Raw genomic sequence first — 17739 nt, forward strand, 5'->3', positions numbered from 1 at the left:
TACTGTAAAACTGATATAATTTCACCTATATAGTATTCTGAAAATAAGGAAAATAGAGGATAGAGAGTGTGTCGGTGACATCAGGGATTCAGACCAGGGCAAGTGTGTATGGAGGTAGTCTTAGACAAAAAGAGGTATAAATAGACAATAAGATATTCTAGTGATGATACAATGTTAACCATACTAATGTCAATATCCTTGTTGTGATGCTATACTAGAGCTTTTCAAGATATTACCATTGAGGAAAACCGAGTAAAGGGTAAATGGGGTTTCTCTGCAGTATATTTTTAAATGTATATGAATAATTTCCTAAGATAAAAATTGAAAAAAAATTATTTCACACATCCCTTGAAATTGTTAACATATTACATCTTAGAAATTGATTTATCTTACTTTGCATTTTGTCCATATACCAATCAAGAAGGGCTCAAGTCAGTAATTTAGGAATCTTGCAATAAGATGAAGGTAGAGTTGTCTATTGAGATTCAAATTCAGGTTGTAATTTCAGATATGCTTATGGTCTGATAATTAATAGGGGCTGTTAAATTATGCAATTAATTATGTCTTTAGAGGCTTATTAGTAATAATGTCTGTACAGTTCCAGTTCTTTACTATGGGCAACAGTGTTATATTTAAATGTTTTGGCTGACCTTCCTTTTTATTTAGCAGATGTAAGGTTACTAAAGTAGTTAAGAGGAAATGTGACATCTTTAGTTTATCTAGTAATTGCTATCAGTGAGTCTTTAAAGGAATAATTGTACCGACTGACATTCAGACTAATGTGGAAAGAAAAAGGAAACAAGCACCCTCCTTACAAGAGGGTAATGGGGGGCTATAGAAACAAATGATCTTGTTAGGGGTACTGTATACAGGAAAGGAAGGCAAAGGGTGTAAACACACTTGTTGTGTGGTAGAAGAATGTGTTTAGTTCTTCCACTCAAAATATAGGTTCAGCTAAGCCTCCTATTCACATGTGCTTGCATACTTAATTGCAAAGACCAAGAATAGTTAAGGGAATCTTTTTTTTACATATATATTTCTTACATCATTTTTCATTTTTGCACAATGCATGCATATTCATCTTGGTTATATTCCCCATATAATTGCACCCCCCTTATTTTGACTCCAATCCCTCCCCCCCCACCCTGTAGTGTGTCTCTGGTTTACAGTTGCTTGTTGATTTTGATTTTTTCTTTATTATAGTTATTCTTTTTCCTGGTCCCTTATTTAGGTTTTCTAAACTCCTGCTATGAGTGAGACCATCCGGTATTTTTCCTTTTCTTTCTGGCTTATTTTGCTGAGCATGACCAGTTAAGGGAAGCAATGAAAACATGGTGAGAGGGTTAGCTCTATCAGTTAGCAGAGCTTACTACAAATTTACCACAATTTAGACAGCATGAGATTTTACACAAATAGACAAAAAGTGTAGGCATTTCTGTTGAGTATAAATTTCTCTTTATTCTCAGTCTTCTTCTCTGGCTTTTTTTTCTGCACATTTTTCTCACCTTCCTGATCTGTGATTATTGTCATGCCCTGGAACTCAGACTTCAGCTACCTTTTTTTCCTCTATACTCATTTTTAGATAATTTCAGTGTTCTGACTTTAAATGTCTCCTATAAGCCTATATCTCCAAATTTTACATATTCAGACTGATCCTTCTCATTTGTCTTTAATTCAACAGATACCTAGTAGGCACCTCAAACTTAAAACATCCAGGGCCTCCCTCAACAAGAGGTTAAGCACCGCGCTATGAAGCAATCTGTAGCCTCTGAAGCACGAGTTCGATCCCTGGCCGGCCAGGGAGCAATCCACATGGCGAGCAGACCTCTCCTGTCTCGCCTGCTGCTCCCCTCAGCAGTGTATTTCAATTAGTCTGCCTGTTCTGTTCCCCACTCTGTCTCTGGTAAATCCTCTCACTCCCTGAATCTCTGGCCTGTACCCCAGCTCTTGTATGCATAAATAAATAAAGCTTTAAAAAAACACAAATATGTGCCATTCTCACTGGTGTGAGATGGTATCTCATGGTAGTTTTGATTTGCATTTCCCTGATTACAAGTGATGTTGAACATTTTTTCATATGTCTGTTGGCCATTTGCGTTTCCTCTTCAGAGAAGTTTCTTTTTAGCTCTTCTGCCCATTTTTTGACTGGATTATTTACTTTGTTGTTGTTGAGTCTCATCAGCTCTTTGCAGATTTTTGTGATCAGTCCTTTATCATTAGTGTTGGGTGCAAAAATGTTCTCCCAATTGGTGGGGTTTCTCTTTGTTTTTGTTATTGTCTCTTTTGCTGTGCAGAAGCTCTTTAATTTGATGTAGTCCCAGCTGTTTATCATTGTCTTCACTATCACTGCTTTGGGTGATATGTCTGTAAAGATGTCTTTGATGTGCAAATCCCGTAGTGTTTCACCTATATTTCCTTCTATGTATTTTATGGTTTCAGGTCTTATGTCTAGTTCTATAATCCATTTTGAGTTGATTTTTGTGTATGGTGTGAGGTAGTGGTCAAGCTTCATTCTTTTGCATGTAGCGACCCAGTTTTCCCAGCACCATTTATTGAACAAACTTTCTTTGCTCCAATGCATAGTCTTTGCTCCTTTGTCAAAGATTAGTTGACCATAAACCTGTGGGTTTATTTCTGGATTTTCTATTCAATTCCATTGGTCTGTATGTCTGTTCTTGTTCCAATACCATGCAGTTTTGATGATTATGGCTTTGTAGTATAGTTTGAAGTCTGGGAGTGTGATGCCTCCATTTCCTTCTTTTTTTTTTTTCAGTAGAGCTTTGGCTATTCGGGGTTTTTGAAAAAGGAACTCTTCTGCACTGTTGGTGGGAGTGCAAACTGGTCCAACCACTATGGAGAGCTGTGTGGAGATTTCTGGACCTACTAAACATAGAGCTTCCATATGATCCAGCAATTCCACTCCTAGGTATTTCCCCAAAGGACACAGAAACATCAATTCCAAAGAGCACCTGCACCCCTATGTTTATAGCAGCACTGTTTACAATAGCTAAGCTTTGGAAACAACCCAAATGCCCAAAAGTAGATGACTGGATCAAGAAGATGTGGTACATATATACCATGGAATATTACTCAGCATTCAAAAAAGATAAACACATGCAATTTGCAGCAACATGGATGGTGCTGGAAGGGATCATGCTCAGCGAAATAAGCCAAAAAGAAAAAGAAAAATACCGGATGGTCTCACTCATAGCAGGAATCTAGAAAACTTAAATAAGGGACCAGGAAAATGAATATAAGAAAGTGAAAATCAAAATCAACAAAAATCTATGAACCAGAGACAGTTTTTGGGCGGTGGGGAGCGGGAGGGGAAGGATTGGGGTCAGAATGGGGCGTTTGCAATTGTATGGGGGAATATAAAAATAAAATTTATTATTAAAAAAATAAATAAATAAATATGAGTAGTAACTCAAAAAAAAAAAAAAAAGAAAGTGAAAATCAAAATCAAAAAACAACTATGAACCAGAGACACTTTTTGGGGGGTGGGGGGCAGGAGGGGAGGGACTGGGGTCAGAATGGGGGGGTTGCAATTGTATGGGGAATATAAAAATAAAATTTATTATAAAAAAATATAAAATAAAAATATTGCAGTAAAAAAAAAAAAAACACAAAAAATTTTTAAAACATCCAGTCACTTCTAATTCTCACTTCTGTGGCAGATACTACTATTAGTCTGCTAATGTTTATTCTTTCTGCCTTTCTTTTGTATTAGAAATCTCTGAGTTTTCACTGAGAATGCTCATACAAGTAGGAAGTATATTTATATTCCTACATTTCATTTCAGCTAACTGTTCTATAAGACAAAACTGGGACCACGAGTATGTTAATGGAGGGGATGTCTCCAAGCTCCAATCATCACCTTAAAGATGATACTATTTATCTTGGAATTTCTTTTACACTTTACTGCAGGCTAGAATTGAGACGTGGAAGTGAGCCAGTTCTACTCAAGATTAACAGGACAAATTCCTAGAAATTGATTCAGCAATAAGATTGGAAGGAGTCTAGGTTCCATATTGGCTCTGCAAACAGAAAAATCCCTCCAGCCTTTGATGGCTTTCCTTTGATTCAGTGAGATAGAAATAAGCCTCTAGAAATGAACTATTTCTTTGGAAATAGTCCGCTTCTTGGAGTCCATAGCAATCTGGACTCTAATTCATACACTCCCCAAATAGGATATTGCCTTAATTTTATTGATCCTTGACTTATACCCCATATGCAAGCCTTTAGAATATTCCTTTGGGTCTATCTTCAAAATGGATACAAAATCTGACTATCTATACCTATTTCCATGTCTAAATTACCATCATCTCCTACCTGGATTATTGCAATAGTATCCTAACTGGTCTCCTTTTTATGCTTTGTTTTCCTCAAATCTATTTTCAACTCAGGAACTGGAGCGTTCCTTCTTAAAACATGTCAAATCATTTCATTTCCATGCTTAATTACTTTCAATGACTTCTACCTTATCAGTGAGTAAAAAACAATATCCTTACAAGAGCCTATATTATATGCCTTACATCTACCTCTGAGAAGGATACACTCACTAAATTAACAGGTTTTTGCTTGTTTTTTATTTGATAGGTTTAAAACATTAGCATTTCTACTTTTTATAATTTATATTAGTGTAAAACAAGGTTTAATGACAATAAATTTATGTTATTAATAATGAAAAAAAAATCAGACACTTCTATAGAAGAAAATGAACAGGTATTTTGGTTTGATAATTTACTATAAAAGAAATACAAATGGGGCCTCCCCAAGTGGCGCAGGAGGTTGAGCACAGCACTGTGAAGCTGTCCACAGCCTCTGCAGTGCTGGTTCAATACCAGCCGGCTGGCCAGCAAGAGTCAATACCGGCAAGCCGGCGAGGGTCCGAGAAAGCACGACAGACCTCTCCTGTCTCACCCGCTGCTCCCCTCAGCAGTGTATTTCATCAGTCTGCCTGTTCTGTTCCCCACTCTGCCTCTGGTGAATCCTCTCACCCTCCTGCACATCTGGCCTGTATCCCAGTTCTTGCATAAATAAATAAATAAATCTTTATAAAAAAATTAAAAAAGGGAATACAAATGATCAATAAATATATGAAAAAATTTACCCAATTTTCTTGTGTTTTTTCTGTTTTGGATTTAATCCTAAATTTTATTATTTATACTTTTGTCCTATGTCATTGAAGCCATGTGTCCTTGAAATCTGTTTACAAATTTAAACTGTTCAATAAAATTTTCTAGAAAAAATATTTAGAGCTACTCCTTCTTAGACTTCAGAATTATTTTCATTTTCCTCTTGTAATGTAGTTTTTCTGTATAGCTATTTTTGCTGTGTACTCATCTACCAGGAGAGAGCATGAGAGAAAGGGAGAGAGGATGAGAAAGAGAGAGAGAGAGAGAGAGAGAGAGAGAGAATGCTGTGTGCTTTGGCAATTTTTTAATCCTCTTCTCAGAATTACAGCCAGAAACCAGTTAGATGTAGGCACCTTTGTTAGCTAATTTCTGCTTTCCAGAAAGCAGAGAAATCTTTTGACTTTCATCATAATATTGTATTGAACTTTGATGGTATTTTTTGTTCTTCACTCTCCTGTTATATGGCACTCTTAGCAGTTACAGTACATTGATAAAACCAAGTCCCCTTCAAGAACAACAAAAACAACTCAGTTTCCAACATGCAAAGCTGCCAGGACACTGTTGTTCTGTCCTGCCAGCAGAGCTTTAATTGTGAAGACTATCACTCTCCCTTACTTTTTGTCTACTTGTTCTTAAAAAGAGACATCGATGGAGTAATGGTCATTAGCTTTTGCCTCAACAATCAACAGCAATGCAGTGGAATATAATAATTACATTTTTGTTGGACACCTGGGATTTTTGAATCAGGGTTCACACATAAGGGGAATCAAAACAATTCTTGCTATATACTTACTGACTTTACTCTCTGATGAGGTGGCTACTGAGTTAATCAATCATTTCCTTTGGCTTTCAGGTTAGAGATTCGTTTCTTGTACTCTGCTAAAAGGGTCACTGTTATAAACATGCATCTTCTTTTCATATTATTCCAAGCATTTTAGTGGATTGTTGAAAGATTCTTTATTGGTATCTAGAAGTCACTTTATACTAACATTTTCTTATTGACTCTGCAACTATCAATATATTAAGTTAGATTTAACTTGTAAATTATCTCTTATCTGATGTTTTCACATACTGGTGGTCCCATTTTCAGTAAACAACACTTGAATTTAAGGGCACTTTTACTCAACTACCGTTGTATTCACAGAAAGGTGATACTCTTAAATTTATTTGAGGAACTATACAGTGTTGTGGAAATATCAAATTTTAGTATTTTGTTCATTTTATAATCAGTGAATATCATTATTCCTTTATTTTTCCCTCCAAATCCTCTTCCTACCTTGTAACACTTGGGAGAAGTGAATAGCGCACTAGTCCTGAAGCCAAGGTCCTCTTTCCCCAAACTGAACAAAAACTCCCTTTGTGCTAGTCTATTGATTTGGGGTCAATATAGTTTAGCAGGGGGGAAAAGAAACTTAGAAAAATGATAGTACTGCCACTTGGTCAGCTTTCAAAGGGCAGACTATCAACTGAGTCTTTTTACTCATCTGTGAGATAACTATAATCCCTTTGGGGGCTGATGAAAAGATTGCTTCAGACGATAGCAAGTAAGGATCCCAATGAATATGATTTTCATCTTCTGATTCCCTTAACATCCTAAACAGTTCATTGTCTTAAACTATGAAAGTGATTAGAATTGGAAAAGGAAAATCATTAGTATTCCTTTATTCACCAACTTTAATCTATTTGCTTTCCAAAAATCATGCCAAGGTAAATCTTAAAATAGAATAAAAAACTTACATATGTGCTATTCCAAAGATTTTTGGAATTGTGTAATTGTCCCTGTGACAGGAGAATGACGCTTTAACAGCTAGAGATGTAACTAATAAGTTGTAGAGCAGTGCAGGTTGTGATGTGTTACTGGGTCAATAGTGTCCTAACTAGTATGTAATACAATTAAATAAAATCTGATAGAATAGAAAATAGGATGATATGGGTGCAATATAACAGAATATATTGAAATGTGTCATTATTTTCACTAGTCACACAAAATACCTGCATGAGCTAAAGTGCATTTATAAACACAGACTCTGTTAAAAATAGAGGAAAGTCACAAGCTCAGCAATGCACCAAATTTGTATATGCAGCATTAGCCTTATGTGTTCCATATTGGCTAACCCAGTGTAAAGGCAGGAAGGGACACAGTGCAGGTTTCCTGATCCAGCCAACCGGGTAAAGGAGGAGTCAGAATCCTTAGTGGCTTTTTGCAGGTCTTTTTATTGGGATTTACCCAGTACATGACAGGCAGTGGTGCTGGGGGGCCGGGAGGCTGGCAGTCCTCCCAACCCCCAGCAAGTCCTCACTCTATCTGGGCTCTCCGGTGATCTCGGCTTCTGCTTCTTTGCTTCTCTCTCAGCTTCTCTTTTGGCTTCTCCTGCTTCTTTCTCAGCTTCTGCTGGCATCCCTGTGACAGCGCCCTTAAAAGCCCAGTCTCAGCCCAGGTGAATCCCATCTACCTATGCCCACATCCTACTCCAGGTGCCTGCCATCAGGCATGCATTCAGGACTGCAAGGATCCATCATCTATCCTGATGGTGGGAGGGCAGAAAAGCCTGATTTTTTACCTTACTCTACACCCAGCTAACACCATCAGGTGCATTAAACATCTTTTCTAATTTTTAATATTAATAAATTCAAAATTTTATTAATGTTGGATTTAATTTTTCTTATAAGTTGCTTTATATAACATTAATAACACCAGAAAAACTTATTTCAGAATAATTATTTTATTTTTTTAAAGATGTATCTATCTATGCATACAAGAACTGGGGTATGGGCCAGAGATGTGGGGAGGGGGTGAGAGGATCCACCAGAGACAGAGCAGGGAACAGAACAGGCAGACTGATTGAAATACACTGCTGAGGGGAGCAGCAGGTGAAACAGGAGAGGTCTGCTGCGCCATGAGGGTTTCTCCCTGGCTGGCTGGGGATCAAACTCATGCTGCAGAGGCTGTGGATTGCTTCATAGTGTGGTTCTTAACCCCTTGTGCCACCAGGGAGGCCCTCTTTTATTCTTATTTGTATATATCATACTCATTTCCAGGTGTGATGAATTGTGGTTGTTTAAAACATGTTTGTTATAAGCATTGAAAAAGTGAACTGATTCATTAATAACATACTAGGACAAATATTTTATATAATCTTTCATCTTCAACATAAAAGAAAGACATTTGTGCTTAAGGGCTTTGACATGCTCTTTTAGAAGTTCTTCCCTTCTGTGATGACAAATGAGGAAAGCCTGGGTGCATGGCAACATATTACTCTCCTACTTCAAATCACCTGCTCCAGGCTTTAGACTGTCCCTTTGAGAACATTATTTAGTCCTCTGGCTCACCAATTTAAAATCATGTCACCTCTTACCAAGTAGATAATAATAATAGCATATTAACTAATGATCCTGAAGCTACCTGATATGAAGCTCTCTAGTAACCAAACTTTGTTCAGAAACTCAACCTATAATCCACTTTGGTTCAATTCTACTGTCCTTCAAAGATGGGGCAGCTGGAAAAGGTCTCAGGTACACTGATGTGCTGTAACCAGTGGCACTGGTCACCAGAATTTCGTCTATGTTTAAGATAAGTAGACAACACATACCACAGTGTGGTTTTTAGGCTCCAAGTAATTTCATGTACCTTGACTGAACACCCAAGCCTGGTAATTCATGCAGTTTCTCATCTACATGAGCCAAATAATCATGTTCGAAACCTTATTACTGCAGTGACTTTTCATATCTAAATGATAAATTCAATAAGTTTCTTTAAAAGTATCAACCACTTGGATAGCATATCTCACTGTCTCAGTTTACTAACTTAGAGGACTTAATCAAATAAGTCTTTTTTTTTTTTTTTAATTTGGGAAACAAAGTGGTATACTGGCAAGAGGTATACTGGCAAGTGACAAAGAGGTATACTGGCAAGTGACAGCAGTGAAAAACTCCATCTTCAAATATAGAAGATTATAGCCTCTATATTCAAATATCTCAGTAAAACTCTACCCCTATTTTTCTTTATTATACACTTAAATAATGGAGTTTTCTTTTTCATATTGAAGTTACTTCTTAAATTTCTTCTGCTGAGATATCAGTTGCTTAGATATATCTCTAAATACTTATCCATAAAGAATGCCACTGAGACCTTAGGTCTCCTTTAGAAGCCTGTATTCCCATAATATCAAGAAAAAAATTTATTTGGGGGCACAGAAATACAGGGGAGTTGATTAGTCTAAAATATTTATTAGTTCACATGTGGAAACGTATACTGTTTGAGATTAGCAGTAAGAATTTGACATTTAATTGGTATTCCTTGCATTCATTGGGTTAAGATTTCTCAAGATATCAATCTGTTTTACTGACAGAATATTCAGCAAGATCAAAATGACAGGGTTTGCAGCAGAACCATAAATCTGGCAGTAGTTATGTTCAAGTTCCTTCTTACAGTGGTAGTAATTTGCTTTTATGTCAGACAATCTCAAGGATATGGTCATAATGGGGTTCTACTAAGCTTTTGGGATTCTGTAGGACAAAATGGAACATGAATTAGCCAACATTTCCTATGCTGAAGTATCATTCTTATTTGATCTAATGTTGATAGATTGGCAAGAAGGAGGGCACAGCTGGGCTTTTGGAATTGAATATGTGTTATTCTGCCAGGCTTATTCTTTCACTATCTCTTTGGCAATGTCTTGAAGGGTGTTGGCTTCTATTGATTAAATTATTTAGGGTAACACTTAATTGAATTTAAGTCCTAGAGATGAGTGAACTCAGAAAGGTTACTTGAGCACAAGGACATATTCTGTTTTTTAAATGCTGAAATTGTGTTGAGGAGAGGGTGGTTTTTAGAACTTTCAGTAAAGAAAAAATCAGGACTTTTATCAGATGCCCTAGTATTGTTAAAGTTCAGACTCATCAGAAAAAAAGTAGATAGAGCTAGATATTCTTTAAAGAATTGCATAAGTTTCAAATGTTCTTATTTCTGTTTATAGTTTATATTGAAACATACAATAAATAAAATATTTTTAGTCTACTGTGTATAACTGGCACAAGAAAGGGTTTTAGGATTATGAAAATAATCTATATTCTTTGTACATATACCCCATAGTAACTTCAGGTGAAGTATTGAGAGGAAATGAAACACTTATCAAATTTCCCAGGGTTTATGGAGTATTCTACTATAGTTATTTTGCATATTTTATTTATAATTATAGAGTTAAATAAAATAATTTTCTTAACTGAAGTATTTTCATCCATGGTTATTCTTAGACATTTCTCTGCAATACAGTGTAAAGTCAGAAATTGGTAGGGAAAAAATTAATATCTATATTGCTAAAGAAAAGATTTTTTTATGGAGTTAGTTTCAGCACAATATAAAGGTGAGAGTAAACATATCAATAGATAATAAAATAAAAAGAGACACAACTCTCTAAAGATTTTTGAAATAGTAGACATAATTAAAGATGGCTGGTTATACACGTTTAACCATATACGTTATACACGTTTAACCATATACGTTATACACGTTTAACCTCCATCTGACACATACTAAAGACAATTTTAAAAAGGCGTGTATTTATGTGTATGTGTTTGTGTTTTAATTCAGGTAACATTGGTTTAGAACATTGCATATGATTCACAGGCTTAGGATCACCCCCTTCAGGTGTATGTTACCACGCAAGACCCACAACCAAGGCACCCACAGTCCTCTACCATAGTCCATTGTATCCCCTCCCCACTGTACTCTTTGGCTTCCCCTCCAGCAGCCTTAATTCTGCAGCCAGATTTTTAGGGATTTTATTGGTTTGGTTTTATTTGACCTGTTGTTTTGTTTCCTTATAGTCACATAAAAATGAAGAACCATCAGGTATTTGTCCTTTTTCTTTTGGCTTATTTTGCTGGGTGATTGATTTGCACAGATATTTGCAGTGCCCACAAATGATCAAAGATGTTGAAGTAACCAAAAATAAAAATATAAAAGGTCTAACAGAATCAAAGTTGTAAACAATATGGAGAGTAATTCACCATAAAGGAAATACCAGAAGGGTTAAAATCAATTAGAGACACTCTACTTGATTTTCCAAAAAAAAAAAAAAAAAAAAACAAACAAATTAATACTGAAATACCATTTCAATTTCTTATTGGGGGAAAAATGGATAGCCAACTTCTGGGGCAATACTAGACAAACAGAAATTCTCTTATAATGCTGGTGGGATTGTTAACAATTGTGGTAAAATTTTAAAGGAATCTGGTTCTTTCTAAACAATGGATGATGGTATTTTCAACTCACTTCTATCTGTGTAATTCAAAGAAACTCAATGTTCACACATAAAAACATTCATGGGGTGTTTACTTCAGAGCTGCTTGTTCTAACCAGCATTGGAATCAGTTGGCGCCCATCAAATAACAAGTGTAATGTGCATTTTGTCTAGTTTAGATTTCTTATCTAAATGGGATCATGTAGAATATTTTCATCAGTATTTTGCTTAACTCACTTAGCATAATGTCCTCTGTATTCACCCACATTGTGGGGATGATGTATAGGGAATTTCCAAACTAGTGGACATTCAGATTATTTCTGTGCCTTTGCTATTGTAAATAATGCTTCAACAAATATGTGGTACTAGGTATGTTCAGCTTTTCAGCCAATCAATCAATTTTTAAAAAGGTAGAATATGCTTGCCCCTGACTATCACACAGGTTTCAGAAGCAACTAAATTAAATGAATCCACACTCAATACTATGTAGAGAGAGAAAGTAGGAAACAGAATGAGACATATAGCTCAATACCATATTAAAGCATATATGTCCCTAAATAATACTGAATATAACATTCCATAGAGTAAATATACATGTGCACAAATAAGAAGAGTGGCTTGCATAAGAAATCAGTGATATTAGAGATGGGATTGCAGGTGCAGTATGAATAAAAAAATGATAAAATAATGATGTATATCACTCACTAGGGATGATGATTAGCACAATTCTCAATCCCTAGAATCCTTTAGGCAACAATAAGAAAGTAAATCACAAAAGGTAATCAGAAGCAAGGAGAAAATGCTTAACACAACACCTGACACATAATGACTGCTCAATAATTGCTTCTTTAGCAGCTGAGTGAATAAATGAATTAATGGATGGATGAATGAATGATTAATATGTGTTTTAAAGTGATGAAGCCTGCTATATTGTATAGAAAGTATGTATAAAAGTGGAATGCAACCAGAGGAAAAAGTTTTCCTATATAATCCAAATGCATGTGGCTACAATGATTGATAATTGGTTTGGACTGGGGCTTAGTTATGATTATTTATGAAACAGAGAAAAAATGCAAAATTGAATCAGATGATGGTGATTGTGCTGAGAAAGCATGATGGACATTGGAATTCAAGTCATTATGTGCATTTCTGACCATCCTAGGGACCGTTAGGTCTAATCATAAGAAAAGGAGACTATGATCAATTTAGGAATCTCTAAGGCAAACATATTTCAGTGGGAAATACATTTTCCTATCTACATTGTTTAGTTCAGCATAATTAACATGAATAATTCAGGACAATTTCCTGATACTTATTATATTTGAGAGCTTAGCTGGATCCTAACTGCCCTCGAAATGTAGTCAGAATGTAAATTTCTCAGGAAAGAGTGGGAAGTAGATAGTTTGATTAAAATGTAATATGTATTTAGAATTAACAATATTCAGGGTCTTAACAAAATGACCTTAACAGTATTATTTTACAGAAATACATCTGCATAATTGTTGCAATGACATCTTCCTCTCTTCCCAACTCTTCCCCCACACTGCCTTACATATTTAATTTCTCCCTTGATCAACAGAAATTCATGGAAAGGAACACAGCTTATTTCATATTTCATTTTAAGTGTAATGTCAGTTAAATGGAAAACGTGATGTTTACCCTAAGAAAAGTGGACAAAAATTCTGATTTTATAAAAATGATTATATTTGAATTAATTATTTGTACCAGGTCATGTTTGCCATATTTACTTCATTATGCAAGACCTTCACCTTTGTGAATGTACAAGTTAGTTCTCTTTCACTATGTATAAAATCCATTTAAAAACTTTAGGTTAAAGGATGGTTTATAAGAGAGGAATGGGTTTCAAATGTTAAAGTAGGTTTTTCTTGGTTTAAATTCAAGCTCTCTAAATCAATTTGAAATCTTTCAGTATGAAAAAAGTAGCTCTATGGAACTTCTTACTGCTGGTAAATGAGCGCAAAAGCACAACTAAGTGTTTTTACTGATTCAAGAGATGGAGTTTCTTTAAGTGGACTTTATAATTTGTCTGGCAACAGTTAATTGCTGTTCTGGCTTCAGGGAAATAACTGCTTTCATCTGATGATGGAGAGGCAGAGGAGAGTCTGACATTGTTTATAGGTGGGTATTTCTGACATAAAATAGGATGAACAGAAGATAAGAGCCAGAGGCAAGAGTATCAGCCACTATCCACTGCTGGAAGTCAGCAAAGCGATAAAGCCACCGATTTAGACCTGCTACCCCTGACCTTTGGGAGCTCATGGGTCCTAAAAAGTGATTAAAATGACACCCATCAAATATACTTAAGTTCAGCTCTGCTTTCCTGGTACAGGGAGGCTTCCTGTTACTTGGAACTCCTAGAAGAATTGAAAGAAAATTAAGTTTCTGATGTCTTCAATTTTGTTACATTAGAGCTACCTGGTCCTTAAGATGTAAAATATTATGTGAGTTCAAATTTAATCCTGTCATTTACAAGTTGTGGGTAACTGAGCAACTGACCCAGTCAAAGTTTCAGTTTCTTCAATTACGTGATGAAGATAATATCTACTGTAGGCATTATGGTTTTATTTTTATTAGTAGTAACAGTTCATAGTGTTTCATGGATGTAGCCTTTTCAACAAAATTCTATTAGTAGCCATTTTTGTTGTTTAATAAATATAATAAAACAACAAATCCTTTTTATTGCTCATACCAAGTAAGCACTCTTTATTTATGTGCCATATATCACACATATATTATGTATTTATTTTATATATAATACATATGCATGTGTCTATATAGATATATGTATTTGTCTTCAATTTTTGTTCAACCACTTCCAATAGATGAAAATATTTCTAGAAGTGGAATTGCTGCAGGAACATACCATTTAAGATATTTAATTGAAATTGGCAGCTCATCTTTTAACTTTTACTCTTTCTAGCAGTACAGGAGTGTGTCTTTCCTCTACACCTTTTCTAAACACAAGTAATATCACTCTTTTAATGTTGTTAATACCATAATTGAAAAAAAAAACTGTACTGCTTACACATATTTCCCTGACATACTGGAAATTGTTACACATCTCTGTGAAAATTTTTTACTCTATAACACTTACTGATTATATTGCTAGTCTTTTTTTTCCTATGTGGAATTCATCCTTATTAATTTGTGAGAATGATTAGTAAATAGTTTATCACTAATTATTCTCATATATATTGAAAATATGTTCCTTAGTTTATATTCTGTCATTTTCTTTGTAGCATTTTCTAAACAGTGTGTATGTATTTTTGAGTTTATAAGATACCCATCTGTTTTTCTTTATTTCTTTAGTCCATATTGACTGCTGGAAATTCTTTGGTTTCATTATTTTCTATTAATAAATGTCTAATCTTCCCACAGTAAGTTATTAGCTAGGAACTTAACTGAATTGAAAAACAACTTTATAAGTTCTTAAAAGAAATTTTTATCTTGGGGTAATTTTAGATTTATAGAAAATAAAAAGGTACTAACAGAGTTATCATTAAATCCTTTATCCAGTTTCCCCTAGTGTTAACATCTTATAAAACCATAGTACACTGATAAAATTAAAGAATTGACATTGACACAATATTATTAACTAAATTACAGACTGTTGATATTTCTTTGTTTGCATTTTTATACTTCTTATTTTCTTTTGTATTTCTGTCTACCCTTCTGTCAACACTGATGTCTTCCTTATTGTTAGTTTATAAGTCAATACTGTTGTCATCATTATTATTAATTTATAAATCATTTTAATGTCTTGAGGGAAAAGCCAAATATCATTCTAACAAATTTGGCATAGTTAAACCAGATAACATATTTATACTTTCAAATGTACTTTAAAATTAGTAAACAAGATTTAAGAAAATGTGATATTGAAAAATTTTCCCTAAAAATTAACTTTGGCAGTATATTTTTTTCTTTTTTTTAATTCTTTTTTTTTTAAGATTTGTTTATTTATACAAGTACTGGGTACAGTCAGAAGCACGGGAGGGTGAGAGAATTTACCAGAGCCAGAGTGGGGCAGAACAGGCAGACCGGTGAAATACACTGCTGAGGGGAGCAGTGGGCATAGCAGGAGAGGTCTGTGCGCCATGTGGGAACCTCACCCGGCAGCCCGGGATCAAACCAGCGTTGCAGAGGCTGTGGGCAGCTTCACAGCCCAGAGCTCAACTGCTGCGCCACCGGGGCGGGGGGGGGGGCATATTTAAATTATTTATCTCAATTCATTTATTTTGGCTCTCTTGGTAGCATGTGCCCTGTTCCACAAGTGTGAGGGAATTTCTTTTGGTTCTTGAAGTCTAGTACTTCTTTACCTAGTATTTCAGAGAGTATATACCTTTGACCTCCTTTCCCATAGTTTAGGAATACCTGATGACACTTTATCTTCCAGAAGGTTTCTTATCTTCCAGAAGGTTTCACCTCTATCCAAGTAACAGACCTATGTAAAATAACTCCTCTTTTTTATACATTACCAGTTGTCTCAAAATAAGTAGTGTCACTGTATCTCAAAAACCCAAACTCTTCATGTACATCTTTCTCTATTACTATCATGAAGTTCTTTGCTTTTTTGCATGTCACCTCATAACGTAAGATGGATGTTCAAGTTTCAGAAAATATGTTCTTATATCAGTATCACACAGAGAAAGGAGTAAAGAAAACGCTCTCACATGTTGTCATTGTCAGAACTAGAACATGTGGTCACTCCTGGCTGTAATAGAGACTGGGAAAATCATTTCTGGAATAGCCACTGCATTCACAATGATTGACTTAGATTAACCAGGCCTGGCATCAGTAAGAGTTCTGTTAACAAGAAACAATAGGAGCAACAGATGTTGAATAAACAATCACTGAAACTACTAGTTTGAATATATATTATTAATATCAATTCTATACAATGGTTTGAGAAAATGTCTAAAATAACATGTAGACTCTGTTCAATTTCTCCTTTGGCTCTAACTGATCCTCAGAACATCTTACTTAGGGACTCTAGTTCCTACTTTTGCAACTTGACTTGAAATGTCCAATTTTGATATTAATTTAAGTTCCTTAAAATTCAAATTAAACTTAAATTCAAATTGTACTTAAATTCTAAACTTTTCCATTGAGATAACTTTCACAATACCAGTTGCAGAGTCACATATTTACAATAATCAAGTCTTTAAAATAAACTATAAGTTTTTATTCTAAGCATTTGTCATTGATATTAGAAATACAGATTTAAACTGTGCATCATTGCATTGGGAGGTACCCTGTTCCATATGAGAAGTAGAGAGGAGGGCAAAGGAGCACAGTTGCTTCCTTCTGACTCTCTGTCTGAGAAGTTTCTAATCTATTACTAATAAGTTTATTTCGAAGAAATGGTTTCATATGAAAATTAAATGCATCTTCTAACTATATTCCCAAATTAAGCATAACAGGCAATGTGGCACCTCAGCAAGATCCTTCATATATGGGGCCTCCCTGGTGGTGCAAGGGGTTAAGCACAGCACTGTGAAGCTATCTGCAGCCTCTGCAGTATGAATACAACTGCCAGCCAGGGAGCTACCTACATGGCGCAGCAGACCTCTCCTGTCTTGCCCACTGCTCCCCTCAGCAGTATATTTCAGTCAGTCTGCCTGTTCTGTTCCACACTCTGTCTCTGGTGAAGCCCCTCACGCCCTCCCCACCTCTCTGGCCTGTATCTCAGTTCTTATATCCATAAATAAATAAATAAATAAATCTTTTTAAAAAATCCTTCATATATGCAGCAGAGCTCACCCTTGGAAAAGATTATAAAAAATTAGAATTTAACAGTATTGGAAAAAGGCTTTCCTCAAAATTTTTATTTATTTTTTATTTCTATAATTATAGAATATATAGTATATGTACATATATGTGTGCGTGCACACACACACACAGACACTCCTCTAGCAGAAGTCAGGCTTCTCCCTTCTTAGTGACACATTTCCCCAAAGTTTCTATTTCAGAAGTAAGGTATATTACATGCATATTATAAACACACACAATTGGTCTGGCTGCTAATTTAATGAAGACATCACGATATCATAATATGTTATTTGAGAAGAGCTTAGTTTAACCATGCCCTATCCGCAACCATCAAGTTGACCTGTCAACTATTGTAAAAACAGTTGCAACTACTGCAAAACTCAGAGGGGGCCTATGATGATCTTTCCCAAGGCTGGCTCATCCACATTACAAATCTGTTGCTTCTTAAAATACTCATAAATAACTAATAACATTATCCTTAAACACAAATATGAATTAATTGTACCAACATTCTGAGTGCTACTTTGAGGTTCAGAAACTACTTAGTACTATTATCAGGTATTATTCCT

Source organism: Talpa occidentalis, unplaced genomic scaffold, assembly GCF_014898055.3.
Source record: "Talpa occidentalis isolate TD23 unplaced genomic scaffold, MPIMG_talOcc4v2.1 talOcc4.5, whole genome shotgun sequence".
NCBI lineage: Eukaryota > Metazoa > Chordata > Mammalia > Eulipotyphla > Talpidae > Talpa > Talpa occidentalis.